Below are 14,966 nucleotides of genomic sequence, written 5' to 3'. Positions count from 1 at the left end.
AAACATTAAGGCAGTTGCGATGAAAACACAGAACAGACAAATGCTGTTTGCTTTGTTTTCCCCAGTCATTGTCTTTCAGTCAGTTTTTTTAAATAGAAAAATATAGTTTATAGGTATACATATAGAGACTGTCTAAATGTTAAGCTCTTTGAAATTGGAAAAAAAAAAAGGAGATGAGAATCCTATACAAGATTTCAGACTTGTAAAGTGAAAGCAAGAATGGTTTATTTTTCTAATATGATTTTTAAATTACAAATCTACTCCCAGCTGTGCTGTATTTCTGCAACTAATGACATCCAAAAGTCTGGCTCCTCAGCTGATGAAATTCAGTGTTTCTTGATTCTGGAAAAACAAAGCCCAGACAAACACAGTTCACTAAGGAAAAAAAGGCTGCAGTGTCTTAGCTAAGCAGTAGAAGAAATGAAAACAAAAACTATGCAATGACTAGGTTAAAAATAAACATACTCTTCTTAGTTTTTCCTTAGATTCATCTGTTTAGAACGAAAAATATGTGTTCAGTTCAGCTTAGTTTCACCCTTTGTTTGCAAGTGAGAATTTACTGCTTTTCCCAGTGAAGGAACTACTGGAATGAATGAGCACTTGAAAAAATATCTGACAGACTCTGTGCTTGGCGTCTTTCAGTTTGTATTAAGCTGTTGGTTAGTTGTGTAAAAAGTCCAATATCTTAAGAAGGCTATCAGAATAATTTCCCCTTCCTTTCAAATTGATATCAAGCTGCATTTTATTGAGGCATGTAATGCCCTCTGCTGGTGCACATATTTTATGTCAAGTTAAAGTATTGCTAAAAAGGGGAAATAGCAGTTGAGAGTGCATCCTTTCTTCACCTCTGATTTCTAGCTCAGTGATAGAGCTGTTCTACATTTTTTATTATTTTTGGCAAGCATTTGAGGTTAGTAGTGAGGTTGCATTCAGAGCTGCTTCAAAGGTGCACAGTCCTGTCATGGGTGAGCTGTACTGCCCTTAGAACAGGTAAAACTCCTGTGAGTGCTGAAGCAGAACTGAAGTCAGATTGTAGCTTGAACTGCACTATCACAGGACTAGAAAGAAATCACTTGTCTTATTTGGAATTTAGGCCTGTGTATCATTATTGCACAAAGAGGACTAGATAGTGAAGAAAGGATTTATCCTGATAAGATGCATCAGCAGCCTATCTAGCATTTTTTCAAAGTTTATCTCAACCTGGACCCTAGCAGCTGTTGCTTCCAGAGATAAGGATTATTTTTATTTTATGTTTTAAATATGGTAATTGTTTTGTATACCTAATTCAATTTATTAAAAAGAACTGTCATGAATCTATATCTATCTTTTAGTTTACCCCAACAGGTACACATATGGGAAGGGGAGTTACCTAGCTAGTGATTTGTGAAGGTTTTCATTTTTGTAGGAGAGGGAATGAAAATATGATTGAAAAGGTGATGAATGGAGCAGGGGCACAAGCAACCTCTCCTCCTTTCTCCAATCCCATCTAGCACATACTATATTTCTTTAAAAAACAGTAAGTAGAGGTGGTAATGGAAAACTAAAGAAAAATATATATTAAATGGTAGCTGGAAATGGACTTCAAGCCCCAAGATACTGAATTCCTGTGATGTTCCAAAAGAAATGAGTTTGTACACTCTATCCACATCAAAAGGACAAGAGAGATACACGTGATAGATGCATTGATAAATTTTCATGTCCAAAGTTTTTAAACATATAATTTCTATATAGCTTTGGAAATCCACTGGCTTTCTAACAAGACACTTTCCATTGTCAAAAGAACAATCAGTCTTAAAATGTGGTCACCTTTACATCCAAGTCAAGACAGCAAGTAATAGCAAGAAATAGAAGAGGGAAAAAAAAAAAAACAACAAAAAAAAATACAGCAAGAACTGAAGGAATCAGCAGGAGAGAAAGATGAGCTGATACATAAAGCTTTTCAAAAATTCAGACATCTGGTTTGTTCCACTTCTGTTGTATTCAGATGCTACTGCTGCTGAAAGGTGTTGAGATTATCCAGCATAAATTTATCTAGACATTAAAGAAGTTTTTGCCTTTGGTTAGATTGTTAGTGACAGGGTTGTGGGTTGCAAAGGGCTGATTGTGAAGTCAGGTGAACAACAATAATTCAGATAGTTCATTTTAACATGACAGAGCTTACTGGAGGCTTGTTATAAATACGAGCTCCATATAAAGAAAGACAGAAGGGAATTAACTTCAGTATCCCCAGCTGTTACTGTTCCTGGAGGTGACACACATGCACAGAGCTTCATAAAACACAAATGCCATTGCAACTGAAAAATTGTAAAAACGAGTATAAGGGGCAAGGAGTTTCAAGTCCCAATTCAAGTACCTAAGATTTATCTGTTTAAGGGTATGATGATGTAAGGAATGGAGGGAAAAAGGAGAAAAGAGAGTTTACAACTTCAGGAAAGATTTCGCTTCTTAATGATTCAACAGAGTTTTAGAAACACCACTGCAGCCAGAAGAGGATTCAGAACAGAATTTTTGAGGGATTAAATTCAATTACCTTTATAAAAATAATTTCTCTATGTACAGCACACTGCCAATTGTGGTAGATAACATGCACAGGGACAATAAAAAAAAAAAAAAATAAAAACAACAACAAAAAACCTTGATCTTTTAAAGGGTCAAACTTGTTTCATTCACACACAATTTTTATTGAAAATTATTTTTAAAACTCCCAACATCCCAATTACTTGAACTTTTAAGTCTCTTTGACTGAAAACCATTCTATAAATTCAAAACAATTTCTTCTATATAATTACTGTCTTGTTTCTGTGTGTACCTGCTCATCCATCTAACAAGATCTCAAGTCATTAACTCTGCCTATTTGTGGGGATGAAAACAGGAGGATCTAGGATTTCCTGCCTGGAAACTGCAGCAGAAGCTGTCAAAAGATGTATTTGGAGGCATACAATATTATCTACTGCAGGCATGAAGCCCCAGAAATTGAAGGCATGTCTTCCAGAGTTGTTTGGATGCCATTTGGCATGGCAATCTGAACAGGATCTGAAAAAATCAGGAGGCTACTGGGATAGCAGAAGATTGACAAATTGACTCTGTGGTAAATCCCTTTGTCAAAGCCAATCCTGATAAACCCTGAGGAGACCAGCTCAGGAAAGGCTGGGGGAAACAGAAACTCATGCCACACACTACAGTTCAAATGAGTAATTGCCATCTAGATGTTATTTTGTGGCTTACCAATTTCTGGGGTTTGGAACTAGTAATGGATTTTTTTAAAAAGCTGGGCATTCTGTCCTCAGATTATTTTATCAACGACAGGTATGTGGTTAAACTTGCAGTTTCTCAGACAGTATTGTATTGATTACCTTTCACCTTTAATTGTATATTCCATAAAGATCAAATCACCTAGAGTACATTAAGGAGTAAACTGATTTTCAGTTGCATTCCTTTTTATTATACTTGATACTTTGGATTAGTGTCGTGTCAGTTTGCGGAGTGTGTTTACAGCTTCCTCTGTTACTGTACTTCCATACTATCTAAAAAAAGGGAAGCTGTGGTCTTGCAAAAAACCAAAAAGTAAATCAGTTTAGAGATAGCTATTCACTCTACAGAGAGCTTCATTGAAATAAAATATGATTAAGCTAATGAAGTGAGGTCAGACACTGATGAAACAATAAATATTTGTTTAAAACTAAACAGTGTGCAAATCAAGTATGTAAAACAAAAAGAAACAAGGTACAAATCAATCCTTAATCAATCCTGAAGAGCAAAAAAGTACAATGTGAAATGAAAAGAATTACAGGTGACGTGCAAAACAAAATAAGAGGAGGAAAGTACTAAAATAAAAACTAAGGTCTGATTAAGATCAACCAATCTGAAAGTGATAAGAAAGGAAAAACAGCACTATGACACTATATATGCTGAGTTTTACTTTAGTCTCAAAAAGCTGATGTGTAGGAAGACAATATTCATGTCACCAATTTAATATTTTTATTGCTACCCAGGCCCAAGCCGTTTCCCCAGCCCTGTTTATTTTCTCTTTCTCAACTAGTTTTCTTGACCTGTCTCACTTATTATTTTGTGGCCCTTGCTTACAGGGCTTTCAGTTCATCATGAGAAGACAGGAGTGATTTGCAAGGGGGTGTGTTTTGGCCAAGGTTAAGCTTTCAGGCAATTCAGCATCCTTAGATCAATGTCATGTTCATGTGATGCCTCATGATTCAAGTGAGGCCTTCTCTGGCCTCATTGAAGGTGCAATATGGTTTCTCGGTCTGTCTCCCAGGGCTGATGCTTCTCCTTCAGCCACTAACTGTGCTAGGTCCCAGCAAGTGACAGGATAGAGAAGGAAGATGAATTTGAATTCTACTGCCATGAACTGACTCATCTCTGACACAACTGGTGCATCCTCCCAGAGATGTAGCCTGTAGCCTCTGCTCCAGGACTGCTTCCCAACACAAGGTTGCTATTGTCTCCACCTCCTGAGAGCATGAGCTCTGTCAACACGTGGTCCAGTGTACCCCAACCTGACATGATAAGATGATTGAGGATGCATTAATCCCTAAAGACTTTGCTTATGCAGCTGATCACATTGAAAATTATTTTTAGTCTGCTTCTGTGCAGACATTTGTGACTAATCACAAAAACAGAACTGCAAAACTTATTGTTCCACTTGTGCTTCTTTGTTGCTCCCCATCTGCTTGGCTCTGTAAACACCATGTGCTGATGAACATATGGCTCAGGCGAGGTGAGACTAGAAGGTGGGAGAGTACAACAGCAGAGCAAAGTGCTTCCTACAGTGGAGCTGGTTAAGCCTAGGAAGGACAAAAATCCTAACATTTTCCCCATTTACCAACAGTCAGAAAACCTTTTATTTCCTTTTGTATAAAAAAATTTACTTGATGTTTGGTTTTGTTTTGTTCTGGTTAGTTTTGGGGTTTTTTTTGTTAAAAAGTAAAAATAAACAAGTAATAGAGATAATAGGCCAAGGCTGCTACCTGGCAACGTTGTTGACCCTGTGCACAGGCTGGTTGATTGGCCTAGAAATTCCCTTTTAGTCCTGTGCAATCTACCCCTGGCACCCCAGCAGTCCCAGCAGTCCAGTCATACCTTGGCTGGGAAGTGGTGCTCTCCCATCCCTCCACCCTGATACTAAAGCCCTGATAAAAATGCAAAAAGCACTCTGGTATTTTTTTACCCAGATCAGCATGCCAAAGACATTAGCGTTGTTACAAGACCACTAGGTGGCAATTTAGTAGCCCTGCTCTAAATGTTTCATATACTCAATTTCTTTATTGCATTAGTCACAAACTTGATGAACAGCAAACTGAATGAAGTTCTGAAAAATTTGTACTGGCTGTTCCTGCCAAATATATTGAAGTCTTTTGCTTACCAGACACGTCCTAGATGTTCATTAAATTCAAGAAGTGCCTCTGAACAACTTAGTGAACACCTCTGGCCTGCTGGCAGGACAGGGAGTTATTGATTAGCATGGCAAAATAAGAGTCCTAGCTGTACATGCTATGAGCAGACTGACCCTATCCACAGCCATAGCTATGACCACAAGGTAGCACTCACTGAAGGTGAATGTATCTATGTGGCAGCACAGCAAAGGCAGCAGGGGAGCTTCCATGGTCTTTGTATCTGCCAAATGTGTCTCCACACATTTGCAATGACTCCACATACCCCTCTCCCTGCTATCCAAAAATCAGAAGGCTGGTATGAACCATTTTCCTAGAAATAAAAGCTGGATTTGCTTACAAACAACTATGATATGGGTGTCTCAGGGGATTGGCTTGGTACAGAAAGCCTTTCAGGTCTGGGTGATTTAAGACTGGTGTCTAAATATGGAGAGAGGAGGTGAGCAACTCAAGAAGACGTGTAGGTGAATGTGTCTAGGTTTTTTTTTTCATTACAATTATTGTATAATTCATAGAAAAAAATAATCTATGTAAAAAAGCACTTACAAAAGCTATATACAGAAGCAATGTTTGATTGCATACCCTTAACCTTTGGGATAATGTTCATTTTTAGTCCCCCTCTTCAGTTTTGCAGGTTTTTATGGATTTTTCTTATCAGTAAAATAGTGCTTATATGACTGATCTCAAAACTTTTGTGAAAAGTATTCTCAGTAGCACCAATTGTTTATGATTCAATAGGAGATTTATGAAGTATTTTTTTCCTAGTGATCTCGAGTGAAATACACTAAAAGCAGTGAGCTTTTGATGTGCTGACAAAAAAAAAAAAAAGAGAGAGCAATAGCATATTGTAAAGTTTCAGCCCTCAGATACTAAAAATAAGAGGAAATGAAAGAAAGGAGTTGCTTGAAGTCAGAAATCAACAAGACAATATGTAGTGCTTCTGTAGCTTCAAAGCAGGCTGACTCAGAAGTTAATGTTTTGGTAGAAAAGGTCAAGAAGAAAATGGTTTATGATTCTCAGTGATCTTTATATTAAAGTGACTCTTAGGTCTCCAATTATGGAGCTGCTACTTGATGCAAAAAAAGTCAACCTGTCTGTTCATAGCAAAAAATATTGCAAGTGAGCACAGCCTACAATTGTAGGGTGCTGGGAGTGGAGAGAGAAGAAATAAAATAGATTAAAAGTAATGAAGGGTTTTGTGAAGAGTGCCTCAATACAGATGAGAAATAGAGCGAAGTATGATACCAGATATATAACATAGAAAAACCAATTTTTTCAATAAGTAAATTATGAATAATAGAGAGATTTATACCACTTTAGCATTTCTTTTTTCTCGGTTCCTTTCATTTGTGCCGTTCATGTTTAAAGGTGAGAAGGGGATTCTTGTGTAAGGTAAGAATAGCATAACATTGAAGAGAATAAGCTGACCTGAGTTCAGGGTGAGGAAGGAAAGGCAGCTGTTTCCAAGCCCACAATAGAAAGGGAAACTTGTTTCTTCTTTCATCTGTAACTTTGGATCTGTGCTCCTTTTTAACATTAATGAATATGAAGGAATCAACAGGAAAAAAACAGGGTTTATTGGGAAGGTTCAAACAGATCAGAAACTAGACAAGATCTTAAACTTCAGGATAGCTTAAGACCTTGAAACTGAGAAGAGTTGCCCAGCTGCTTTTTTCTGCTGTGACTGATAAACAGGTTGTGTTTTCATGTCTGCTCACAACTCTTGGACATTGTTTCTCACTAGCAATCTCAGTGTCACCAACTGTATGTGTGAGTTTACTGAAAGGCACTGAAGTACTAAAATATATCACATTGTGTTTAGTTGTTTTTATATTGCCATTCTTCTACAACGATTTTTGTCTTATTCCTCAGTAACTAAGAGGCCAGTGCTGCCCAGTAACAACCAGTTGCATCCGCTGCTCCAAGGGAGCCAAGGGCTCCCATGTAAAGCTGCTGCCTAACCACTTTTTAGAAAATAGACTCTTGTTCTTTGTGCTTTGAAACATGGAGAACCCCTGCAAATGTTTGATCTTATTAAAAGTTCCCTATCTCCCCCCCCTGCAAAAATTCCCCATTCCTCCCCTAGCTTAGGGAGGAAAATGTCCACAATCTCCTTGGTTTTGTTGAGCAACAGGTAGAGGGAAGCTGAACAAAAGCTTTGAATCTCTCTGACAAAGGCTTTCCTTATTTGACACTGCTTCTTTACATTAAGAAGCTTTTAATTACACTTGAAAAGGCTCATATTTGAAAATTTTCTTAGAAAAACTCAATTACAAACATGAAAAGTATTTTTGGTTGTTTATTTCCCTTGTGCAAACCGAGAAGCTTCATGTTCAGTTTATAACCAAAAGCAGTTAAGAGCCTACTTTCCATTAAAAAAAAGTCTTAAAAATTTCTTTCATCCCAGAGAGCATTCTAAAAATAAACATTTTCTTTACTCTGCGGAAACAGTGTGGGGATTTTGTTTTTATCAAATAAGTGGATTTTTATTCCTGACAGCTGCTTTTTTCTTTAAGAAAGATTTTAACAGTTTCATAACATCATTACTTCCACCAGGTAATAATTTTCCAAACACTCTTGAAGCAAAGACAGTATATATGCATTTCAACACATCTGGCTTTAAACTACACATTTGAAATTATTTTTTACAGGAATTGCTATGTTATTTGTTACCTTTATTATTTCTTCTCTTTAAGTAAAAAATAGTAATAAAAAAACAACCAAAAACCTCTTCCATTTCGTATCTAAAACTCATTTAAAAAATCCCTCAAATACCCTGTTATCTAAATAGCATACTTAAAACATGAACTATGAATAGAAATTAAAGGCTATAGAGTAATTTTTTTAGTCATTTTTGCGAATTATACCAGTTGTCTTTCTACTTTATGGCTGTCTTTTATCTTTCAGCAGTGACACCCACCATCTGACTCATGATCTCTCCACAGGAAGTCATTGAGTGACACAATAGAGTTAATGAATTGGTCTTTCACCTCCAAAAACCTGATCTAAATGCTAGCCTGAGATAATGAGCATGATGGAGTTCAGTAATGTCAGCAGAGTATTAACTTCTGTTTAAAGGAAGAATGAGCACTGGCAGGAAAATGGATTTTAAGAGAGATTTGGAGCAATTGCACCTGCATGCATTATGGCAACTCTAGTCTTCCTTCATTAGTGTCATATTCACATTATCTCTTTGCCATTTGAATAGAATTTGGCAGGGGCTTATCTGCAGAGTGTATAATTTCGCAGGGTTCTTTTTAGATATTGAAGTTCCCTACCACTGTATTATCTAAGCAGCACACCTTCAGTACCTGGTAGTTCAATGTCTGGATAGATCTATACAGAGAATCAAAGAGGAGCACTTAGCCAGTCAATAATAATATTTCTTATCATAGACATACATAATGACAGTGTATTTCAGGAAAAAAAATCCCACTCTCATCTAGTGAGCACTGGGTTAACTGCAGAAGTCAGCAGGACTGCCAGAGTGTTCCTGGTGCAGAAAGGCCAAATATAGTTTATTTCACTGAAAATCTCTATCCCATCTGAAGGTCAATTATTGAGATGCACTGGAGGCCTTTAGCATCTATAGAGGTAACTTGCACTTTCGTTTTTTGAGGGACTAGTGAGAGGTCAGCAACACCTTTCCAAGCACTTCATCATTCACAGGCATACTACAAACTGTCAAACTAGCTAGCAAAAGACAAAAAAAAGGTCTTAAAATTTGTTAGCATATTTGCACCATCTTCCCAGCTCTCCAACTTCTTTGTTTCAGACAGATTTTGCCTGCTTTCTCAAAGGTCAATTTCCTCAGTATAAAATGGGAACCATCTCTCATACTTTTCCCAGATTCTTGACAGATTCATAGCTATACTGGTCCAGTGATGTTGTTAGTTAAGGCTACTTTTGAAAGTACAGTATTGGATATAAAAATTATATAATATATTAATATAATATATAACAATATATTATATTATATTATATATAATATATTATTATATATTATATAATATAAAATATAATATATATTCTATATAATAATTATATTCCCAATGCCAAATGCCCCCCATCCACTTCCCAGCTTCCACAGGATGTCCACAGCAATGAGGATGGTCTCGTTGTCTTGTCAGTAAAGACAATGTTTCCCCTGAAAAGCAGCAGTGCAATGAGAGGTTGCAGTGTCAATCGGTTATTCTCAATCTGCGATTTCTATTTCACTTCTAGACACAGCCCTGGGGAGAGTAGCAAGCAATGGGGAAGGCTGACACTCCCTAGCTGCAGCTACCTCAAGAAGCCCACCAAAAGAAGAAAAACCCAAGCAGTAAACCCCAGATCTCATCATCACCATCAAAAACAAGTCCAAAACAAGTAAAACCCAAATGCAAGTGCAATCCCTCCCTCACTTTTATCCTCACTGAATTTCTTTCCCTGTGAGCATTGTGTGTCTTGGGGGAGAGACAGTGATCTTCCTAACTGCTCCACAAAACTGTAAGGGAGAACTAGGTTTTCAGAGCTAAAAGATAGTTGTGCTTTTGCCTTCACTCTGATGTCTTTCTCTTACACAACAAAATTCAAACTTTCATGTAAAAAAAATAAATAATCACAACCTAAACACAAAACAAAACAAAAATAAATAAATTAAATCAGATATTTACAAACTAACCACTGAAGCATTTTAAGGCAATGAAACCCTGAATAACCAAAGGAAACCAGGACTTTTGAATAGTGAAGTAACTGCTACCAGAATGTGTACACAGAAAACACCATCTTCACCTCTTAGCCAAATAAGCTTTATTTTTTTCTGAGTTGCATCAGAGTCAGAGTGACTTCTTCTCTGGACAGTCGTTGGCAGTTCATGCTCTCAGATTGACTGACCTTGTTTATATATTCACCAGTTTTGTGCCTCTCTGACTTTAGTCTTCCAATCCCAGCAAAACAGATCTATTGATTACCACAGGCAGACTAAACAGTTTACAGGTTGTTCTTCAGTTGTTTAACCATTACCATCTTTTTACTTTCTTCTTGGTTTTGGGGATTTTTTTCCATTGGTTTGTGGTTTGGATTTTTTTTTTCCTTCACAGCTCTTGATTCACCCCTAACTACAGTTCATAAAGAAACAGTTTTAATAACAGCTTTAATACATCTTTGTCCTCCTCTTGCTCTTTCCTGCCTTCCATTCTGCAGCTGCTTGCAATTCCCACCAAAAAGCTGGTTCAGACCCTCACAGTTCACCTGTCCACACCCAACTTTATCTGAAACCAGTTTATGCCTGTCTCCGATCAAGAGTTAATTTTAAACTTAAACAGATGTTTCTCGCTGTTTACATAGTTGACATATTCAGAAGACAAATGTTCTCTTGACCTTTGTTTTTCTAGATTAAACAATCCAAACTCTCTTTGGCTGTGACTGACAGAGCAGACAATGGTGTTTGTGCTCCATCAGTGGGAGGAGTTGAACCCATGGCAGACCTAGACCCAAAGCTGGGGAGATACGTGTGTATGGATACCAGCTGAGTGCTGCACTTGCAGTATTTAGTCTTGCCCCTCAGAGCTTGCTTATATCAAGAAGGATCAGTCCAGGTCCAATTCTGCACTGATGCAGGTATATGATTTTCAGTACTGGACTTCTTTGGTCAGAATATGGGTGGAGAAAATGCTCCTGGATGTGTGAAGCAGGCCGTCAGTCTATTTTGAGACATGGTCTCCAATTCCACTGTTTTGTTTATGAAGTCTTTCCCCAGCATAGCTGTTAAATATATGAGCTATCTTCTGTTAATGAAAGATTGTTGTAAGCTCTTAAGATCATGTCCTTAGACCTGGTAAAGCTGAGATGATTTCCATTAGATTTGAAGGGGATTTTTGTTTATTTGGCTTGGGTTGAGAATCAGAGCTGTAGCACTTGGTGTATGCAACTTGCCCCAGTGGTATGACCCAGGACTTGCTCACAGACCATGAGAACAGAGCAGTCAGTGAAGTATTGATGAGTCAAAATGCTGAGCTGGCACCACTGAAATGCTGAATGTGGCACATGAAGTCATAAGAGTCCTCAGGGTTGTAAGGGACCTCTGAAGTTCATCTAGTCCCTGCTAGAGCAGGATCACTACAGTAGATAATATCTCAGTGCACTCTGCACCAGCGGCTTGGTGTCTTTCTTGGGGCCCACAGACATGCAAGCTTAAAGACCTGCAAAGCTGGACATGAGCACAACCCAGGAAACACTGCATATGTATGGAGGAAAGGAGGATTGTAAAGGTGCTTGGAAAGGAGCTCTCTTTTGCTTTTTCTGTCTGCCTATTCACTCAGTTTGTTCTGTGCTCCAGCTGGGAAGGAAACTCTTAGCTATACTAGTGTGTCCTCTAATGGCACATTTACTCAGATACATTAAGCTTTGGTGTATTTCTATAACTCAAATGACAGTATTTTTTATTTTAAATTAATTTTATGTTGATTTTTAAAGGCACATTATGAAAAGATGTGGGGGATTTTTAGGGGATATGAGGAGTATGAACTTTGTCTGCTTGTTCCAAAAGTGCAAAGCAGCTCAGCAGAAAGCAAGTCTCCTTGCCTTGTCCTAGATGCAGCACACTGAGTCCTCCTCTGCCTCTTGGAGATGTCACTTTCTCCAGAAATTCCTGGAAATGGCCAGAAGAGGGAGGATTCCCAAATGCAAGGACAGGGCAGACAGAAGGAAAAACTGAGGAACTAGCACAGCAAACATGGGTAGGTGACTCCTGAGGAGTCAAAATCACAAAAATGTCAAAATCACAGCCACTGCAGAAGATAAGGGAAAAAAATCAACCCTTCTTAAGTTTTGAAAGAGGGCACGGTGAGCACTCAGAAAGTCACCAAGTTGTTGGTTTGAAACCAGACTTGGATGTGGAGGCAGGCTCTGGTATGACTCTCAAGAATGGGAAGATACTCAAGTTCCCTTCTGTCTTCCCTTTCTGTTTTGCTTTTTCTGAGATTTAAAAGTGTGATCTAGTTTCTGTTCTAAAAAACAATCTGGCTTCTAATTCTGCAAAAGCTCATTTAGTGTTCTGGGAGTGATTACTTCCAAGAAAGAGTTTTATGCAGATTTACCTTAATGTTGTGGCTTATTCAGGATGAGGACCTAAACAGTTCCAAAATATATCTCTGCAGTCCTGCCTGCAGGTGGTTGCTGTGGCATTTGACTGTGCTCCAGACTGTGCAGGTTCAGGCTCTGCAGCTTCATCCCACTCCTCTTTTGCTGAAGTCAGCTGACTGTAGAAACTGAGACAGGAACTAGAACTGTATTTTACTTGTTTATTACTTCCTCCCAACTGAGTATTTTGTATTCACAACTGTACTTCAAAATGTAGCTAGCGAGGGTGTCTCATGTCTGGATAAGCTCAGAGCAAAATAAGAAATGGCAGAGCCACATTTTACATGGTACTGTGGTCAGGTTAATAAACCTTCCAAGCTTTCTGTGTAGTATGTTGTGCTTGAACAGAGCTTGCCACCTCAAGCACAATGTCATCTTAAATATTGTTAGTAGCCTGTGCATCTTTGAAGATTTGCATCCAGTCAGCTGAAAACACAGAGTGACATTAAATGACACTGGTAAAGTTCCATTTGATGGGACTGCTAAATTCTGACTCTGCTACATAAAAGGGAAACATGTATGTATACATTTGAACTTGAGTATTCAACTTCTTCGTCACTCCCTTCACATGGAAAAAACGTATTACTCCACTGTTCCATTAATCAGTTTTTTCAACATATTTTTTCATTACCAGAGAAAGGAAATTAAATCCTGTCTAATTTTAAAACTTCCTTGTCTTCACTGAGGGCTTCTCAATATAAAGAAATTCTTAGCCTCTGTGTATGTTTACCCACAAGTAAAAAAATCCAGAAAAATGTTTTTAATCTGAGTTTAGGAACCATGTTCAGGTGATTTTCTCCTTTGCAACAGCTGGTAAATGTAAGGGCTAAGCTAAGCTTGGAGAGTTTATGTGGCTTTTGCAATCTACGAAGACAACTTGCTTCTCCACATTACACAGAGAGGAAGCAAAAGAGCAAGCAGCAGTGCTCAGACTGTCCCCTTGCTTTTTCTACCAGAAGCTGCTGAGTGAGTGCAGTCCTTACCTGCATAAGTACATCACCTTCTCCACTGGCACACATGCCTCATCTTCCTCTTGGCAAATTCTGGGAAATGCCAGTCAATTGGGGAAGACCCATTTGGAGCTTTGCATTGTTACACTTCGTAATGATCTTTGGCACTGAGAACTTAAAAATGAGAATTTCAGAAGCAAGGAAGACTTTCTGCATGGAGGTGAAGACAACGTTTCTTTTGCTGTGTGTCCTCTGCCATCATACTATCTCAAAGCACATTGTGGATATCTGGCTGTGTGGAGGAATGAAATGAGTGATTGACCTCAAATGTCTGTCACACACCTGAACAGGTGAGAGATGGGTGTGAGAATTGAAAGCAAGCTCAGGAAAAGTAGTTTATTCCAGTGCCATTTCATAGGTCTGGCAAAATACTTGATGCTATAGTCCAGACGCAAGAAGGAGAAATACTCCAGCTGGCAGGGATTGTTCCTCCATAGGCAAAACTAACAAGCAGTAGAATTGGTATAATCAAATACCTAGGAAAATCCCTGAAACAAAAGGTGAGTATTTGTCTAGATCCATACACACATTCTTTTTTTTTTTAATTATTATTTTTTAAAGTGCATGCCATATGGACATTTGAGTGCTTCCTGCTAACGGTATATACATGCTGCCTGTGCTCATTAGCCTGGAACAGGAAAATTGGAACTTAGGAAGGATTTTGTTAATAAGCCTTTTCTAAATGACACTTTTACGGTCCACCTCTCAAAGGAGTACAGTGCCAACTTTGTTGTGAGGCAGATGGTAGTGAAAAAGGTGGATGTGACTCTGATCATTTAGCAGGGAAATTAATTTATGTGATACTAACCAGCCTCCAAATTGGGTTTATTGGCTCATTACGGTTTCTCCAAAATGCCAAAGCTTTATGTTTTAAAGAAGCTGAAGGTTATTTTCAGGATATTTGAGAGACAGAGAGGGGAGAAAACTGAGTGACTGTGGATCAGTATTAAAGTTAAGATCACAACTTTTATGAAACTTTGGATTAAGAACTTTGCAGATCAGCCAAGGAATGTTGAGGAAATTCTCCTGTCTCATAGTAAAATGCATCTTTATCCACACTTGGCTGCTCTAGTATGAATGTTCTTAGCTTATTAGGATTGTACTTCTGACATGGATACACCTTTCATTGAACAGAGTAAATGAAATACATCATGGCCTAGCATTACAGCATATAGGTATTTCACAGTTTCATTTTATAAACAAAAATTGATCCCCTTATAGCAGAATAACTCTGTGTCTGTTTAGTTTACTAAAGAGAGGAAATTCTGGATGAAAGCTGGACAGCAAAATGGAGATTGTTCTTTACATTTCAGTGATTTATGTCAGATGGGTAATCCTTATGTGGCACTAAAAATGTTTGTTCCTGGCATTGAAGAATGTTACAAAAACATAGAATGTAACTACCAGGGAAAAAGTATAGCTTTACTTT

This window comes from Chaetura pelagica, unplaced genomic scaffold, assembly GCF_000747805.2.
Source record: "Chaetura pelagica isolate M959 unplaced genomic scaffold, ChaPel_1.0 scaffold109, whole genome shotgun sequence".
Lineage (NCBI taxonomy): Eukaryota > Metazoa > Chordata > Aves > Apodiformes > Apodidae > Chaetura > Chaetura pelagica.
This window is presented reverse-complemented; position numbering follows the sequence as displayed.